General features: G+C 43.6%; 1 protein-coding gene across 1 annotated transcript in view; it reads right to left on the bottom strand.

Annotated features, from left to right (window-relative positions):
• LOC122407957 (uncharacterized) overlaps nucleotides 1-19,525 on the bottom strand; it is a 291,189-nt gene that overhangs the window by 66,919 nt on the left and 204,745 nt on the right. The window lies entirely within an intron of this gene.

The raw sequence follows: 19,525 nt of genomic DNA, 5'->3' as shown, positions 1-19,525 counted from the left end.
TTTGCACACGGGAAAAGAATAAATATTCCGAATGTTTCCCCGATAGCATTTAAAATAAAATAAGATAATAAAGTATGCTGCGGGGTCTACCTTGCTAAATTGTAATTAAAAGAAAAGCCAGGGAGCTCCCAAATCGTGGCGCGCACACAGGGGATGTATATTTGTCGCGAAGTTTCGCTTTATCTATTCCGTAGCAGGAAACTCGGATATGGTGGGCGAGAGTGAAGATGGGCGGGGGTAAAGTAGAGGAACCATGAGAACAGACAACCGCGATCGCGTCCCATCCTCTGTGAGGTGGTGCGCCATGAGATTTACGGAGGCCGGTATAAACATCGGGGGAGATTACGCGGAGAGTTCGCTCCAAGTTTTAACGAGATTCCCTCAGCGCTGTGTCGCCGACATTATCAAATAATTGAGTGGTGTAACTCTCGAGCTGTGTGCTATCCTGCCAAGCGAGGATCCCCGAGATCAGGGAATTAACTCCTCCCCCACCCATTCGAATCGCTACTCTGAAAGCGATCTCTTTCTCCGTTTCTCTCTTTATCTCGGTCTGCCTTCCTTCCTCTTAGCAGGCGTTCAAATGGACCACCCAAAAGTTCCTTTTCTACCTATTAATGAAGAATTCCATGCGAGTTTGCATATTAATTCATCGGGAGATTCGCCCGATCGATCTATCCCTTTTAAGTCGCGCGAATAAACTCGTAACGGCTATTAATAAAGGCGGATTTTGCAGCGACACAAATATGTTGTTCTAAAAGTTTGAATTCGCATTTATGTCGGGAAACTATGGGAGTTTGAGAGAAATAATCACCCGTACACATCCATAAGTCCGGAGGGGCATTTTGATTAAATTTTTTTCCAAAGTATCGCGAGTATATATCCCGTGGGGCGGTGGATATCTCGAGTTTCAAGTTCTCTCTTTGTCTCGCTCGCGGTGACAAGTAGGAATGGCTCCGCAGCAGCGTGAGTCGGATGATATTCGCGAAGGGAAAAGAGTTAAGGCGAGGATTACAAGAGGAAAGAAGCGAGAGCGAGAATAAAGATGATTGCGCGTATGTGTGCGGCTTCTCCCTCTGTTGGTGTAAAGGTAAAAGAAGAGAAAAAGAGGATTCGAAATAAACAAGCCGACGGTAATGCGCCCGTACATCTCCGGAAAAGATTAAACAGTTAATAAGAATAAGAGTCCCGTGGAGTCCCCTCGTGTGCCCCCTTCTCGCATCCACCTAAACTACCACCACCATCGCCTTTCCCGAACCTACACAAGCTCGCGTAGCGGTAGGATTGCCGCGAATTCCCTTTTCACGAACGGACTACCACCCCCGCGCGCGCCCTCACCAATACACGGGTCACGCATACGCGGGGCGGGAGGGGGTTTCCCCGGATGGTTGGAGGGAAATGGCGGCCATCTTTCCCGCTGGCTCCTCTCGAGAACCAATCGCCTCTCTCCAACGGGCGTTAAGGCGGCAACTCCCGCTGAAGAATTGCCACTGCCACGTTAGACACATTTTTCTCGCTTTTCCTTTATTCTCGCCGACGGTGCGGGCCCGCGGGGGACCTCTGCAGCCTCTCTCCTTTCTCCATACCTCTTCGCCCTTTTCGCTAGCTCTCTACATTTCTTTCTCCCATCTCCGTTGCTCTTTCGAATCTTCCGCTCTGTATGCCCGCAGCGCAGCTTCTCCTCTTCCACCTTCATCTCTCTTTCTCTTTGTCTCTCTTACTTTCCGATCTCCACCGAACGTTGATGCTTTCGCCCTCCCCCCCTCTCTCTCTCTCTCTCTTTCTCTCTGCTCGTTTCGTATCTCTTATATTCTTTGTTCCGCGAAAAGAACACGGTCCTCTTCGGGAGACCCGAACCAACCCCCTCGACGCGCAAGAACCGTGTGGACCGACGCTGCACACGTAGGCAAAGCCCGTCACACTTGGCTATATCTGTATGGAACTGCCCTTTATATACGCAGGCATATAATGGTGTTCATCCCTGAAGTGAGCTCCATCGAGCGCGCGGCAGGTGGCTGACCTTAATAACGCGAGCGGAGCACATAATCAAAAGAAAAAAAATCGAAAAAATACTCCGGCTGTGGAAAGGGTGCAAAAAAATGAAAATGGTGAATGAGGGGACGTTGAGGTAGCGCTATATTTGAAGCTAAGAGAGTAGCACATGTAAGAGTTACTCCATCGTACATAATACGCGGTAAAGAAAACGCCATTTCTCTTTATTTTCGTTCACCCCTGTCGCCCAGAGCCCCCGGTACCCTCCTCTCCCTTTCGTTCCTTCGTTCGCGCGTGGATACCAACGAGATTTACGCGAGGATGAAAAAAAAAATACAACTGGTGAAAGACTTTCGACCTGGTGCTCGCTCACGACGAGAAAGAAAGCTTACGGGGCTCGTGATAGGTCGAATTTTACAACCTTAAGAACCCCTAATGGATACCCCATGATGCTCCAAACTTTTGTCACGTATGCTCGAAAAAGCCTTACGCATTCTTCCAGCAACATAATAGTGCGAACCAAAAATGATCTCCTTCAGCCCCCCCCCCCCCCCCCCACCCCGCTCATCTTCTCATTCCTCAAATTTCTTTGGTGTCTTCATGAGAACAGCCTTTGTGGTCGCTGCATTGAGTCCTTGAAGATGATCTGTGAGGACATTGAGCTTCGAGTTTCGTCACGAAGCCAGGTGACGATGATTCTTCTAAAATGTACGTGCACGCGGCCACTGAATTACGCATTGAACGAACACGGAGCGTATAACTAATGACGCGTTCCCCACTGCACACACACGGGGTGAAAATATATTCCGAAGAATCAGAATGGAACGGCCCGGAGAAGCATCTAAAATGGTGCTTCGATATGGCGGTTTTATTCACATTTTACGAGTTGTTTTGCCACCGGTGCAAGACATTTCCAATTCATGAAAGAGTTCCCCCAGCTTCTACATCCTCTTTTTCCTGTCCGTAACTGCCCCGCTGTCGAGAACGTAATTCGCTCGATATGGCCACATTTTTTTTATCCTACATGCCACGGCCAACAAAAAACGATGTATTAATAATTTCAAAGGGAAAAATATGTGTCTGGGTATAAACATGGTTTATGTAAGGAACGAGCACCGAACAACGCTGCTTCGAGGACTTCGAAATACGATTGTAATACAAAGTCGTTACTACAAAATTTGTGGTTCTTCCACTATCGTCACTGTCAAATCAATTGTGATTTTTTCGTAATTGGAAACGGGTCACAAAATGTGCAACGATTTGGATAATCGTTTCATCCGAATTGCAACTGCTCAATTCGTGCTTTCATTCTGGCAGCGATGATTTTGATGAAAATTTTCGAGGGTCATTCAACTGGAATTTTACATCCGCACCATAATTCAATAAATATCGTGATCGTTGAGTTTGTTGCTGGAAAAAAAAAAAACGTATCTCACCATTCTTTCACATGATCTGGCAAACTCTGATCCTCGTACAAAATAAAAATCAGAAAATCTTTATCTATTCTCCCTTCATCCGTTTCTCGATCGAAGCGATTCACGATTTTAAATGGTGGATTGAAAAAAAATTGGGTGAATATTGTAAGATTGTAATACAGATATTGAACCCTTCGAGTATAAAATCTTGATAATTCAGAATGGCGAGTAATAAAAATCTTTTATCGGAATGGAAATGAAGCGAATAAATAGGGTTCTGTCGATTGAATCCATGTGAGGACCATTGGGTAACTTTGTCAATCGTAAATAACATTTCTCTCCCCTATCGAAAGTTCCCATGGGAATAAGTGTACTGAATAATAAAGACGTAACAGGAGAATGTGCCGTGGATAATTGTTATATTCCATCTTTTCGACATTCTCGGTCTATTAGCGATTATGAGAACGATCATTGGGCAAGTGGGTACGTAAATGTCAAGCCCTTTTACCGTCTAGGGGGCTTCGCAGACGGGGAAAGCCCCTGACTGGTCTTTATAGTCGCAGTGAACGTTCTCGTTCGTGCTTCTGGGGCATAGACCTCGTGCCTTGGGATATACCTACGAGAGTTCGCGCCCGCACGGTCGTCAAAGTCTTTTACGATCGAGTAACGGGATTTAAAGTGACGATGAGGCAACCTCAAGGTACTCACTCGATCCTTGACGGCCTCGTAAATGTAACTGATGACATTGTCGGATACTCCACACTCGGTTCACTTTTCGCACCTCCCCTCCTCCTCCTCCTCGCCCCCCGAAGGAGTATAAGTTGAGCAAAGTGTAAGTCAGCGTTCAGGATTTTATGACATCGTAACAACAACAAAAAGCATTCGCGCAGTGATCAGAATCATGACAGGGAGTCATAAAATAATTAATAGTGCTTAAAGACAGATATCGTCTGTAATGAATCCGTCAATTAAATTCAATTGTATGATCACTTCATGAATAAGCGAAGCACACTGTTTTAGTAGCTATTGTTAACAGTAACAACTGCTTTCCCCGTTCATTAACATGGAGGCATAAAACCCTTGCAGATTCGAGAGAGCCCGCACATGAACGAAGTGAAATTGATGTAGCCCTCAAAAAGGGCATGCGGACGCCATCTGTCGGCGGTTCTATGTCCCCGAGAACTTCACGAACGAGATTTTACGTGACTTTTATATGAATAAAGTGATTTGGCATCGAATCATTAAAGTGTTATGGCTCCTCAAACTCGAATGCAGATTTTATCAGCTTCATTCGAATTATAAACATCGTTTCGAAGTTCTCACTTAGTCACTAACTTTGAAGGAACGAGTAAAACATCGACTCTGTATGTTTTATGAGGATAACAATAAAATTTATAGACCGGAAACATGTGAGTGACGATCCTGACAGTTGTATCGATTGAGAAGTTGCTCGTTTAAGCGCTTTAGTACCGACTGTAGGACTGTCCCCATATATGCAGCTCCATCTGTGAACAGCCTCGTCGAGCTCTCGACAAAACGCGGTCTGGGGGATATAAATCCTGCTTGGAGGATAACACAGAGAGGCTCGAGCGGCACGCCACCAGATGCTGGAGATCTTCTCTCGCAACGGACGAGATCTGCACTCCGAGAATGCCCGAAGAGTGGCTTTCCCTCGGTAGATTTACGATCGAATTAAAACTGACAATTATTGTTATCGTTCCGTCATATAAGGAGGTAACAGATAATAAATTTGGCCGTAAAACGTTAAACTAGTGGCTACGTTTTGTAGGACTCGACGAGGGTTTAGTGCTGAGTCGCGTGCAGGCACTGCTCGTTAAAACAGCCGTAAACCGACGTAACCGTCAGTCGTCGTGTTGCCAGTCAACCACGTAACCCATCTGTACGAAATCTCGCGCGAACATAAAAACCCTTCAGAGATCTATTTTTTCTCACCGATACGCTCCTTGCCGGACAAGCTTTCCGACGAAACTCGACAAACCGTCGGGATTCGCATTATTTCCTGGCAATTAATACAAATAACGTGACCCATTTTTATTGTCTGTCGGTAATCCAGAAATGTGCTCCAATTACTTCGACCCGAAAAAAAATTCAATTACCTGTCGATGATTTCTCTCGCACCAACACTCGGTCAAGGTCATTCCCTATAATCCCCCGGAGGCTGAACTAGTTCCCCGATTGACCGTTAGAGTGACCCACTACTCGATTCCGGAGTAGAAAATGCATTCGTGTGCAACCACGTTAATTTCAGGGCTATTATTCACTTTTACGGATCTCCGCACTCGAATACCTACATAAATAAATATTCATGACTTGATTTTAGTAGAGAAAGTAGGTGAATTTCGAGACATTTAGGTACGAACATATTTTTAATTTTTGTAAGATCCTTTCTTGAATAATAATTTGTTAATTTTTCTGAAAGAAACTCGACATTTCTCTCTTTTCACTCTACTCCGATGCGATTCTTTTTTTCCAACGTCCAGTTGAACTTTCATCCTTCACAGAGTGCAACGGGAATTGCAGCATTCGTAGTTAGGTACATTGGTGGTAGGAACATTTCACCCTTACCAGCTACCTTCGATTAGCTAAATATAGATTTACCACTCTAGTCGCGCGAGGTGATAAATCAAATAGATGACGTCGTTACGAATCGTATAGTTATTTATGGAGGATTGATTGAGAGGATTTATGAACTCGAATGATTTGATGATCAGGAAGAAGCAGTAATAAAAAAAGGATGTTTCGATAGTCGAGGAACATTTGGATGTTCGCATGATTTGCGTTGTGACGCAAATTCAGCCAATGGTCGGAGAGTAATGGCCGTCGCGGGGGAGACGGTTCACCGTGGCACTGGTAGATGTCGGTAGTGTCGGGAGTCATAAATCGTGATGGGATTCCCGCCCATTGCATGCTGAGAGGCGGTCCTTGGCAACTCCACCACTTGGCTTTTCCCCCCACTCCGATCACCCTCTCTCCCTCTCGCTACGCCAGAATAACCCCACCAAGTCCTTGCCCCTTCCTTTTCTCGTACTATTCATCTATCTTCGTCTGACTTTCTCCCTCTCTCCCTTTCTCGGTTCCTCCAGCTCTGTCTTTCTTCCTCTCGCATCTCGGGACAGCAAGAACCTCGATGGACACGCCACCATCACGGTCATCTTCATAAATGCGTGAACCCGTACGAAATGGTATCGGGGCTAATTTAAGCTTCGCACACGAGTGATACACCGTTTGTTTATCGCTTGTTAAAACGTTCTGGATTAAATATAAAACGTTGACGAGCGAACAGGAGTCTCCTACATTTGCAAGCTAGACTGTATGGCGCTCGACATCTCTTGGCAGACGAGAATCATCGGATATCACTATTTTTTTCTCCCTTTCGTTCCACCAATCTCTGATTTTGTTTTCATGTTTTAGAAAAATTTATGAGAATCAGAGGAAAGTTCAACGGCTGATATCCATTACTTATACCCGGCAGAAGAAAATTCTTTGACGAGTCATCTCACGTCGAGCGACGGTGATGAACTTCGGATCCCACCATCTTCGTTTTTGACCGAGAAAAACATCAAATGTTATTTTTATTGGATGAAGGTGTTCTTGATTCCGTCGGATTTTGATAAATTTATTTATTCGCATCAACATTTAATGAATTAAACATTACATTTATCATAGTTTGTTCTCGATTTATATTACATTATTAGCAAAAAGCAGTATTTCAATGACGAAATTTTCGGTCGATCTTTTAGTGATTCGTTACAACGTATCTCAAGTGATCGTAATTCATTGTGAATCAACCGAAAATATTGAGAAACCCCTGTCATGCGTCTCTGACCAAAGTGTCGTTTAACTCACTTTTTCAAGTGACGAATCAAAAGAGTAAAGTGTATTTATGAAAATAATTTGAGCTCGGATGCACGAATATGAATGGCATACCGAGTTGAATTTGGACAATTATTGTATAATTTGATATTCGGATAAGTCCGGACAGGATCCTCGATCGGTCGAAAGGCCGTAAAGACCAAATGTCCACGCGTCTCATTCCGCATAGCTCTCTCTCTCGCTCTCTCTTTCTCTGTTTGCTCTCATGTACGAGGTACGAACGGGACTTATATATATTCGAGTCACAATATTTCCGAGGAAATTGTGTTTATAGGAATAATAAAACGTATTCGTCCCCGGGGAAATATAGACCTTTAGTCTGGACGGGCGAGTTGGATTGCGCGTCTCTTCTGCTGCGGCTGCTACGCTGGCGAGGATAACGCCACACGCCACTAAAAAGATCAATACGCCATCGCGGCCGCGCTCAGCTCTCACTGCTCTCTGCTCTTTCTCTCTTTTCCTCTTTCCTGCGCGAATTCACGAGATGCGATGCGATTCTCTATCTATATGTGGCTTCTATGTACCGAAATATTATCCATAGAGGACGGTATCGTGTGTACTTTGTACAGCCATCATATCGTGACCGAATGGGCGCCTCTGGCCGAGGAAACTCGCGCTACACGGCGATGGTGAGTTGAAAGAAAAAAAAACTGAACAGTCGAAATAAATTGACTCCGAAGTGACGATATCGTCGCGTGATTAACTCGTACTTTCCACACGACGATTCGAGGGTTTTCGAACGCACGAAGTATGAGTTCCGAGGCCTCAATTAAACGTCCAATTATTGACATGAACAACGCGAGCCGCATCGATGCGTTAAAAATATAGAAAAACTTTCAGGCCAATATAACGAAAGAGCGACGACAAAAAACGTAATTTTGTGAGTTTGATGCGCGGCGAAAAAAGTAATGGTTTGGAATTAGCTATACGTCAAGGCAATAACGTGGTGCACGTTTTTTCTCTTTTTTCGATAGTAATTTAAGCAGTCCCCGCTACTTTCTGCTTCTGCTCACCCATCGTACGGGGGCTTGACGCGGTACAGGGAAAATATTTTATGCGAGAGCAAGAGCTCGAGAATACAAAATTTATAATCAAATTAAGACGAGCGGGCCGCAGCAGCGACAGAGTGGAGAGAGAGCGGCGCGGCTGGAGAACAAAAAGTGCGTATGTATTCTGTGTCTATGTGCAGAGGGAAAAGCACCACGCGGGGCGTCGCGACGCTTCCCGACGCAAACGAGAGAGTAAGAAGAAAGAACGCGTTAGCTCGCAAATGCGTTTTTTCGCTCCGAGAGCTAATCTCGTCGGGCACGCTTTTACGAATTTCTTCTCTTTGCATATTAGAGTCGAATGAGAGCCGCGCGTGAGCGACATTCTCATTGCTACATCAAGCTGGGTATACACACAGATGTATAAATATTTATTGATATTTCCCTTCACGAAGGATCAAACGGAACATAAAATTAGACGATTGTAAAACCAGAGTTCGTTAGACGATGTCAGCAAAGGCCGGTCGAGTCTTCGCACCGTCGAGAGGTCAAATCTTCCGTTTTTGCTTCGTTACCAGGCGACAAAACGTTTCGATCGAGATTGCTCTCTCTCTCTCTCTCTCTCTATAATTGAAAGTTAAGATATCGCTGGCGCGAATAATGCCCGTAAAAGGTAAAAAACTCATCTAGCGAGCTCATTAATTCGCGATATTGCTGAAACACTTATACATATAGGCGAGAAGTTTGATTATAAATATAAAAGTCATACGCTGTACGTCCCCGCATCTGCTCTGGAATGGCGTGCGTGCTTCAAACTGGCACGTGTTTAGTGGCGTAGCTTTATTACATACAACATTCACACATACACACGGAGCCATACACGCATTTAAACAAACACAATACAACGCGTTAGTACGGGGCAATAAATGGTATCGGCTGGAATGGATGTTTTCGTGCTTTTACGACTCGCTTATTATGAATACAAAGTGTCAGATGTATAAAAGTCCCCACTACGGAGTCGCCAAGCGAATCACTTGGCATAATCTCTGTCTCCTTCTCTCTCTTTCACTTTCGCTTTATCAAACTTGCATTCTCCTTCTCATTCTTTCCCTCAGCACTGTAACAGACTCGAGGAACCATCGACCATGCTCTCTGCATGTATTTCGTCTGCGTGTGCAAAAGCCTGATAAGTGTTTCCTGAATGAATTTCGATCGGTATACGCGATTCGCGTATTCCCTTGATTCATAAACTCATTATTTGTGAGTAACTAGCCTCTGCACTCTTATCTCGCCGGGCGCATCGAACGAGATACGCCAAGCATAAAACAAAACAAAACGACGATAAATCTCATTTTTTAGACAGCCCGTTTGAGACGATGCGTTATGCGATTTTCTTACAAGCCTTTTCAGATACCATGCTGTATTACGTGTGCTTGAAAAATCGTAAAAAATTTATATTCTTTGCCACGCCACCGATTATAATATGATTTATTGTTTTTTCCACCCCTCATAGACAATATTTTACTGTTTAATTCAGAAGTCTAATAATAATACGAAAGCCGGAGGACCTCCATTTTTCAAAGCACACGTGAAACTTGAGAATTCGACCTCACTGTTGTTTTGCAACGATAACGTTATTTTTTGACGTTTTCCATCGTCTGCAGGATTTCCATTCTTGTATCGAAAAGCACATTTTGTTCTCAGAGTGGTTTTTTCACGATTTTATACAAAATTGAAAATAAAAAATCAATCCGTCTATTTTGTCCAGTACAGTAAATATTTTTTGAAATTCGGTTGAACAACCAATGTTTACGTTGGAATAAAAGTACACCAGCTCAAATGATTCGTTACCGTGAATTTTCTGGAGCCACCGAGTCATTTCTAATTGAGTAATACAAGAACCAAACGACGATAGTGGCGAGCTCTCGATTCTTCACGATTATTTTACTTTTATTTTTCTTTTCGCTCTCTTGTTTATCGCTAATGTAAAGCATCTCGAGATACAATTACGGGTTGCCATTCGCGCTCTGTTATGCTAACTCTCGTCGGTTCTCGTCTCGTACGTTTTTGTATTTATAAGACGTTACCGATGAATCGTTCGTCTGTGTGGAGAGACCGGTATATCGCGCCGAATGTACACACGTACCTTCATCCGCCACGCATATATTCAAGCATGAACAGTTTATTTACGGGGGTCTTGACTCTGCCGTAATCGGCTATCGAATCGGCTGTCTAATGCCAGCGTTAAATGTTTATGATACGTGAGGAGAACCCGGAGAAAAAGAGAAAAATATTCATACACAGGAGTACAGAGAGAAGCCGCCTCTCGCGATATTTGCCGCCGGCAATCTGTACACTCCTCTTGAAGCTTCTCCCTTCCACAGGTTGCAAGTGCTTTTAGATGCGTTAATGAATCTGACATAGTTTCCGACTCATTTTTCAACTGCCCGAATGAATAACGCGCAACACTCTTCGTCTGCAGATTATTGGAAAAACGGAAATCATCGTTTAATGAACCAAGAACTATTTTGAACTTCGGCTTATGCAGAGAATCGCCTCCATTCAGAAAAATGTCGAAAGGAAATCGATCGGGGATTTTCAACGTTGTGCAATTTGTAAATCTTCATCACTCATTTTCGTAGCATTATTTTTATATACATTTTCTGCAAACAAGTACTCCACCGTGCAAATTGTGCTTTCAGGATTTTTAATTTTAACAAACAATCGAGTTCGGCTTGAGTAGTTGGTTTTGAGTTGGGCTACAAGATCTAATGTTTGCAGGTATTTATAATTAGCTACGTTTTCTCGCACGCAAAGCGACGAGTGACGTGACACCCGTTACGGCAACATCTCTGACGCAATTTACACATTCGGGAGCGCCCGTACGTATGTACGGAAAAGAGAAACCACGACAGCACCCGCTCATCGTCTTCGTCGCGTTTTACAATTGAGTGCACACAAGAGACACGAGCTAAAGTCCCTGCAAAACGGAACGAGCAATTCGTGCTTGACAAGCTCGCGTATTTAGCGTGACAGAAACACTGGTGAAATGTGTTGAGACTGATATATTTATATATAGGAATTAACGATTGTTGCAAGGCCTTAGAGCGTTCTGCGGAGTCGGTCGTTGACAATCGAGCTCATTCAAGACCGAGAATATAATACATTCACAGAAGACAATTTTCTCGCACCAATGTCCGAGTCTTTTTTTCCAGCTTTTACACTTAATTGTGTGGACAATTATTCCGAATGCTGGTGGCTTTTTATCGACGCACTCCGGCCTTAACAACGCACATTAACAACAATAATTCGTAGAAAGAAATAAATGGAAATTTGTTTTTTTCTTCGGAGAAGAGGGGTCACTTCCATAACACTGGTCAGTAGAAGAAGGAAGACTCGCGCGTTTACTAATCATCCGGAAAAAACACTTGTTCCATCGATTCTTTGGTAAAGAATAAAAAAACATTTCTCAACGTCGTACAGAACCGGCGAACGATGTGTCGAGAACTGAACTTATTCTCTGCGGACTCGTCCAAGCGTACTTTCTCCATTCGCGGGAGAAAGCCTTTCTCCGACGGCCGAAAGAAATGAGGAAGAGGAAAAAAATCGTAAAGAAGGGTAGCCCCAGTACAGGTTGGAAGGGTAGTCAAAGGCTGCGACTTTCACCGATACGTCGTCAGCTTCGAGAGAGTCCGTTTTTTATGGCACTCTTTGTAAACTCATATTAGAGGGTTGACTTTCGAACTTTCTTTTTTCGTGCGCTTCGATGCTGGAAAATCCAAGAGTCGAGATTTCCGAGCGATCGGAAAAAGAAACTGCGTCGACATTTTTGTTTCATTGGATTGGATTAATCATGGACTTGCATGTGTTACGGGAGGGAAATGAGAGTGGAAATCTGAGGCTTCGCCTATCGGAGGATAAAATAGTTGCAGAAAAATAGTAGATCGCATCGGGTTGCAGCGCAGTGAGAGAATATTCTCGATATATTTACGGTCCAGTGATACGAGCGTAGGCGCCCGTATGAAACCGCAATCGAATAAGAAAAAGAAGCGGGACGAAGAAAAGGGTAAAAAGTATGAAAATCCAGTTATTTTTTTGGAGTTCCGCAAAGACAAGGCTCCGGAAAGAGTAATACCTGCGCCTGTGCTCCAGTGTTTCGAATACGCGAGACTCCTTATACCACCAGGTTCTTAGTGATGCAGCGTGGGAGAGACGGACTGGAAGCGATAGCGATTTGGTTGAATAAGAAAAAAGTCCAAAACGCGAATCGCGCACCGCGTGAGCACGCTCCGGTCCCAATAACTAATTCCGATGGCCGAGCATTTTCAACTCTATCTTAAAAAAAAAAAAGAAAAAACATCTCCCATCCTTTTTGTTCGATCGGAGTGGATTCGAAGTGGAGCTACAATTCTTGCCACATTGAATAAAACAAAAACAGGACTTTTTCAACGAATTCTGATCAGACTCGAGGTGAAATCGTACTCGGTGAATCTGTTGAGCGATTCTCCTAAAATAAATAATATCCCAATCTCTCGTGATCGATCTAACCGGCGGAATGGATCCTGGTCTAAACTGCGACACCGTATCTTACATCTAATTTCACAGTGCTCCGAGGACCACCAATCTTGTTGACGTTATCCCTCATGAGCATGCACGCACTCGTAATTAAATACGTCAAGATCGAGCGTTTTTATCTTTCAAGCGTGTGTCGCACGGAGTTGAGAAACGTGATACGTCGCGAGATCGTGTAAACACGTATATAGGGTCTCATATGTAGACTTTTGAGATTCTGTAAGTACAAGAGGTGGAAAGTTGAGAGGGGCAATGAAAAGTCAAGCGCGGAGTTGGCACATGGGAACTCGGACAGGCAGCCCTCGGCCCTGGCTATTGTCCTCGTCTTATTTCTCAAGTACCATTTTCATGACGCATTCATTCGTTTCGTGAAAATGAGTGACTGAGGGAAAGCAAAAGTCTGACGTAGGGCTGCTCGGTCTTGGACAATATTTATATACATTCGTGTAATAACAGCAGGAATAACTATGTCGTTGACTCCTTCGACGCGACATTGTCCTTTATACTTATATGGCGGTAAACAACCCTGTATATTCACTCGTCTGTGGGCCCTTATCTCTTGTGCCTCGTTACATTATCGTCGCGGTTATCGCCACCGTTATATACGCGTCTTGCTCGCGGCCTCCCGAGTCTTCGAGTTTCGAATTCCCATGTTGTCGGTCTCTTGCTCTTTGAGATCGATCTCTGGTAACTTTGAGGTGCTCGACGTCCTAGACAATCGTCCGTTTTGTGATTGCGCAGTCGCTTTTAAGGGATTATCACAACGACGATGATCCTCGATGATAAACATATTTGGATTCATAGTTGGAATGAATAATCGTGTATAAAAATAAATCGAGGTTGAATGGTTTATAAAAAGTGGGGGGGGGGGGATGAGTGTGAATGGATTGAGAAAATTGCAGATCTCTGCTTTTCTCTCGACGACTGTATTCCTCGTGTCAGCTTTCTTTATTGTCCATTCGCTCGTCTTTATCTTCAAGATCGATAAAAGTGCAGAAACGGAAGTATCGATACGCTTGGAAACTCGTCACGGAAGCTTCAGCTCAGGGTGGACGATTCGAATGAGCGAAAGGGGCGAGATCGTAAAAGAATTTATAGGTAAGTAGAAGGAAAAGAGAGAGCGTCATTTGGATAAATCGCGTCACCGTGTCGATCTAACAAATTTTCACCCTCCGAAGCATAACCCCGCGTAGTACGACTACCAAAAAGTTCCTATGAATATCTGTATGTGTTTTCAATGTGTCCCATCAGCCGTATGTTTCACTGGAAATCGAGCAAATAAACTTTGGTGCTGTACGTAATTCATCTCTCTTCGCTTCTTTTTTCCATTTCACAGTCATTCTCATTGAAAGTATTACACTCGAAAGGAATAATATCAGTGAAGAAATACATTCTCGTCGAGGTTGTTTTAAGGTCCATTCATCTGGAAGCCTATCCTATAAAAAAAGGTAACGCGAATCCTGGATCCTTCGAGCTTTCATCGATTTGTCATGACTTCTCGTCGGATAAAATATTCAAAAAGGATTGTACAACCCCCCTGAAACGAAGGACGCGAGGCCACGATGCGTGCTTGAAATCTTAACGATGTTGATGTACCCTTGAGAATAAAAAGGAGGAAAGAAAGGAGGGAAAAAATAGAAAGGCGGTGTTGACGCAACTGTAACGATGATGTGCCACGCATTGGACAAATGGAATCACCGGTTCCCCTCTGTACTTGAAGTCTCGTATATTTTTCTTTCCCAAAAGGCCCTACAGGGATTCATCCTTCCTCCTTCTTGCTTCCTCCCTCTCTCTCTATTTCTCCATTTCTTTTAGATACTTTCGCTATGCAGTATGCTATGGCACATTGGATATGTGTAAAGGGCCGTTGGTTCATCCCAGTTTCAGTCCTCCGCCTTTCTCTCCTTTTCATCCGACGATGCTCGAGCGCGGTAGGTCCATTGGCGAAACCAATAAGTAAACGCGGAACGGGCTCTCGTGCGCCTGGGCAGAGAGGGAAAACTGCGAAGAGAAAATAAGAACGAGCAGCCAAAAAAAGATGGAACGATCCGGTAGAAAAAAGATTCAGGACACGAAGAAGCGGTGGACGAAGGTCTGACAGTGAAAAAAAGGAGCACAAAGATAAAGGAGTGGAGACGAAAAGAGGGAGCCAAAGATATATGTGCGTGGCTCTCATCTCGTGCTAGCGGCCCTGTTAGCCGCACACCGACCGTAGATAGTACGTTAGTGACCCCCTCCAAACCCCTACGCATTAATATTTTATACGCATCGCTTACCGGAGAGAGAACTGCGCGCGAGGAGGATTACCAATGGCGAATATTCTATAGAAAGACAGAGAGGCTGGAGAGAACGAAGCGAGTAAAAGATCGAGGGAGAGAGAGAAACCGCGAAGCTATGGGCTCTATTATTTCTTGGGACTCGACTGGAATTGCTCGGGGAGACTTTCGGACAATGAATGGGACGGATCCGGAGGCACGAGATCGTCTTTTCTGGTTAAGAATTTTTCTCTCAGCTCGATTTATCGACTCCGTGTCCAAAAGACCGCTTGAGGCAGCTAATGTTGCTTCCACCGCTCGCATCAATTCTGAATCATTTTTACTTTGTTCGTCACGCAGGAGTTTAATTTCAAAGACCACTAACGTGTTAAACTAAAAATGTTTCTTTGCGTAAACTCCCTTCAAAAGTTTCTTAGTTTTCATCATTCTTCAAAGGATTTTCGTTCCAGTTACCGACGCAGCGAACAATTGGTCGCTTGAACTTTGAACCAAAGCTAACATCTTGCATGATCTTGTAATCGAGGAATTCGACCTAAGTTATAGCTCTTCGGATTAATAGGGCACAGAGAGAGTAAATTTTAATAATTGAACGAAATCGAGAGTCTTTTCATAATGCCGCTGTTGATTAATCGATACAAATTTCCACAATCAATTTATGGAATGCAGCTCGCATTCGTTCGATTCGAAGGGAGAGCTGTATCTCAACCTCACATTCCGTCTTAATTTGATGAAAGTCCCGGCATGATATTCCTGGTGCGCTACCGTTCTTCCGACACAACAATCGACCACCACCAACAGTTTCTTGGTGTTTTTCTTTTCCTTTTTTTTTCATTCGTCCCGAGAGTTCACACAACTATCGATATTCGGTCTAACATCGAATAACGGATGTTCGTCTCACCTGCAGGCTTCGACAGAAAAATGGCAATCCAGTGAACTCCGCCCTCGTTCAGGTTGACCGACGAACTTGTTGGCAAAAAAAAATATTTTTGCTCAAGTTTTTTTCGTCCTTTTTCATTGTTTCTTTTCCCTTTTGCTGTTCATTTCCATTTTTATTCACATCCTCGAAACCGAAAGGAGAATTTTTCAATCTTCGGTGGCCTTGTCCACTCACTCCATTGTGCTTTCGCAACGAAATTAATTGTAGGATTCCTCGCAGTTCTGTTCTCTTCCTACCTCCCCGTTCGAAGATACGAAAAAAAACTCGAAGATATCGAAAATTATCATGAGCGTTCTCAGAATATGAGGGAGGACGAAAAAAAACACCAATGAGATTAGTGCCGAGAGTAAATTAGCCTTCAAGGATCCCTAATGGCATCGTCGACGAGAAGCAATTAACGGTTATTATCTAGTTATGTGAGTTACACGCGCAATCTAGAGAGCCCATTCATTTGCAGGAAGTAATCATGGATATTTAAAAAATTGACGAAGTTCATCCTACCTGAGACTGAAAAAACTTTTGTTGAAAATGAGCAACGATCAACTGTTCATCGAATGAATGCAAACGTGTTTTTAGGTAATTAAGACTCCTGATGAAATTAAGTCGAACGAGGATACAACGACTTCTGTTCATTTCATTCTTTCTCCAAATTGAACAGAAATCGCGAAGAGATGCTTTCTGCATCGCCAGTTTATATAATTTCGGGAAAAGTATTATACGAAACTGGCTCTTGGACATTGGCAGTAAAGTGTTGAAGAAAAAGTAACGAAATGTAGCGTTATCCAGTGTAACGACCACCCAAAGTCATGACAGCTATACGAGGCACTTATGTCGTGTTTACGTTATTAAACCAAGCGACTTGGTCGAGAGCGCTTCATACTGCAACATCGGGGGTGTCTTAGCACTGAAAACGTATATGAGGGAAAAAGAAATGAAATAAGAAAAAAAAGCGTGCATCGAAGAGCACGTGTGCTGGTCAGGAATGTCCGGACGAGACTCCATGCCGACTGGAACTGCAATACGGGATTATCTCATGGCACGCCGCACTCTCTATCTGCATTCCCTTCTGAAAAAGCTCAACTTTTACAACTTTTACAACTTTCTGCTTCACTTTTTCTCGTTCCTCATTCTCACGACCTTTGTCTATTCAACTTCCAATTTTCCATCTTTTTGCGGCCCGAGCGTTGTCCAGTTTCGCATAATCTTTGTCTTTTTCTACAATAGCGCATTAGCTATTATCTGCGAGAGAGCTCAACCACGAAGATGAAAAAGCACTGTTTTTTTTCTAACCGGTCCAATCTTTCCAAGTAATTCGAAACACCAAAGTACCCTCATTCTTCCTCGGGAAATTAAAAACCGAAGCATAAAAAGAACCGCACCAAGATTCACCTTATTTATCTCGTACAAGCAGGAAAATACAAGGCAAAAAGATTTATTGGAAGGTGTTCTTCTCTCAGACAATGTTCCCCTGATCACGAACAGAAAAGCGTCACGATCCACGTTCATGAAGGAGACGTGACCGCAAGCTTCGTCCTATTTTCGTGAGAAAACGAAGAAAAATACTGGTTCCGCAGATTTTTTTCATTTGGAGCTTAGAATACCAATGCTATGTCATTCAGAATGGACTTTATTCAGAAAATTTCAGAGAAACGTGCCGCAAAGCTCTCGAGAATTAAATGCAGTTCTGCAAATGTGAGGAGCTTTTTGGGTTACGAAAATCAAGACAACGAAAGTCACACAGAACAGTATTGTTTCTCCGAAAATTGGTATTTCGGGAGATTGAAAAAAAATCGTTTTTGAAATGTACATTCTGACTTCAAGGAGTGGCTTCACAAACGCGATGATTGCGTTATTTTTCATTCCTCTTGATTTTTCATAATTAAAAAGCTCTTTCAGCTCCTTCACCAAGAGTGCAACTTTTTTATTTCGCTCGATCGATTACGAATTAAGTTTCCATTATAATTCGAACGACTGAAAAATTATGCTTCGCGGTCGAAACTCTATAACGACTTGAATGACCCAACGACTGATGCCAATAGAATAATGAAATATCGAGGACGAATGAATTTTGGTGAAAATATTTGCGAGCCTGAAATGAGCCCGCACAATAATTTGTTTTACACATAATAAATGGTGAGCGACAGAGGGACTGGCCTCGAAGAAATGTCCGATGACTCAGCTGTAGGCACATCCATTTTCATTTCCTTTTAATGTTTTTCATGGACCAGTAACTGTGGGTTATGCCAACGACTGTATTAAAAATCGATTTTTGTGGTGAGGTGAAAATGTATTTACCAGCGAGTTCGAAGAGTGGTGCTGGCCACCGGTTATCCGATGTATACTTTTTTACGGGTCTTTCATCACCCACTCGCGGGGTCGTAAATTTTTCGCGAGCCATTTGCAACCCTCTCGTTCCCGCCCTTTCAAACTTCGCGGGAATTTCTCCGTCTCTCTCTTTCTCACTCTCTCGTGTGTACAGGAGAAACGTTAACACTGTAATTTCGTGGCATTTTTCTTACGCGTTTTTCAGCCTGGCAAATTCAGCTTTTGTACACCAAGCCAACCAAGCACTGCGGCGTATGATCGACCGAATGTGGACGGCCTCTTTTTAGACACTTTTTTTCTTTCTCTCGTATACACCAATCTCTCATGCAACATTGTACGTATCAGCCTCGAGGGCCATCGAAACGTTACCCACGACTGCATATAAGACAGACCTCGGACAAGTAGTGAGCTCTTTGGAGAGTGAACCGAGAGAATCACTAACAGCCATCTGTTTATGCTCGGTGGGACTCGCACACGAAATATCGCTGAACGTGTACTCATTAATAATTTATTTTACTGTGAGGCACGCAACTGGTATCGCTGCGCCGCTTCACTTTTGCTCCACTCTCGAGAGATTCTTGTATTCACATCTCGTTGATAGGTGCATGGATGAAAAAATTCAACGAAACTAAGAAAGAGTGAAAAACAAAAATCGCCTCAAAATATTTCCATCGTGGAGTGCATGACAATTTCGTCAGGGACATTCCCCTTCGGATCACCTTGGAATCGCAGCGACGAGATTGCACATTGCGCTAATCCAGAGATAAATGTTTTTCATCGTCATGAAATTTTTTAAAGAACAGTAGAATTGACTTCAGCCGAATTTAAACACTTCAAAGTCTGAAATGAGGCTTGATTTATGGTTTTGGAAATAAGTCTCGGTTTCTCCCAGCAAAGATTCTTGGGATTGGGTAATCGCGTGCGGCGAACCGGGCGGTAATAATCTAAAGGGTCCGGAGACACGTTTCGTTGGTAGTTTTCGCGGACAAGAGTCTGGCTTTGCCGTACAATAAAAAGCGTACGAACACACGGGCGACGCGTGTTCGGGTTATTTCGTAAAATATCCACAAACGGAAGCAGATATGTGCGGCGAAGGCGAACGCTTCCATTTCAATGTTCCGCTCTTCCGGG

The sequence above is a fragment of the Venturia canescens genome, chromosome 3 (assembly GCF_019457755.1).
Source record: "Venturia canescens isolate UGA chromosome 3, ASM1945775v1, whole genome shotgun sequence".
NCBI lineage: Eukaryota > Metazoa > Arthropoda > Insecta > Hymenoptera > Ichneumonidae > Venturia > Venturia canescens.
This window is presented reverse-complemented; position numbering and strand designations above follow the sequence as displayed.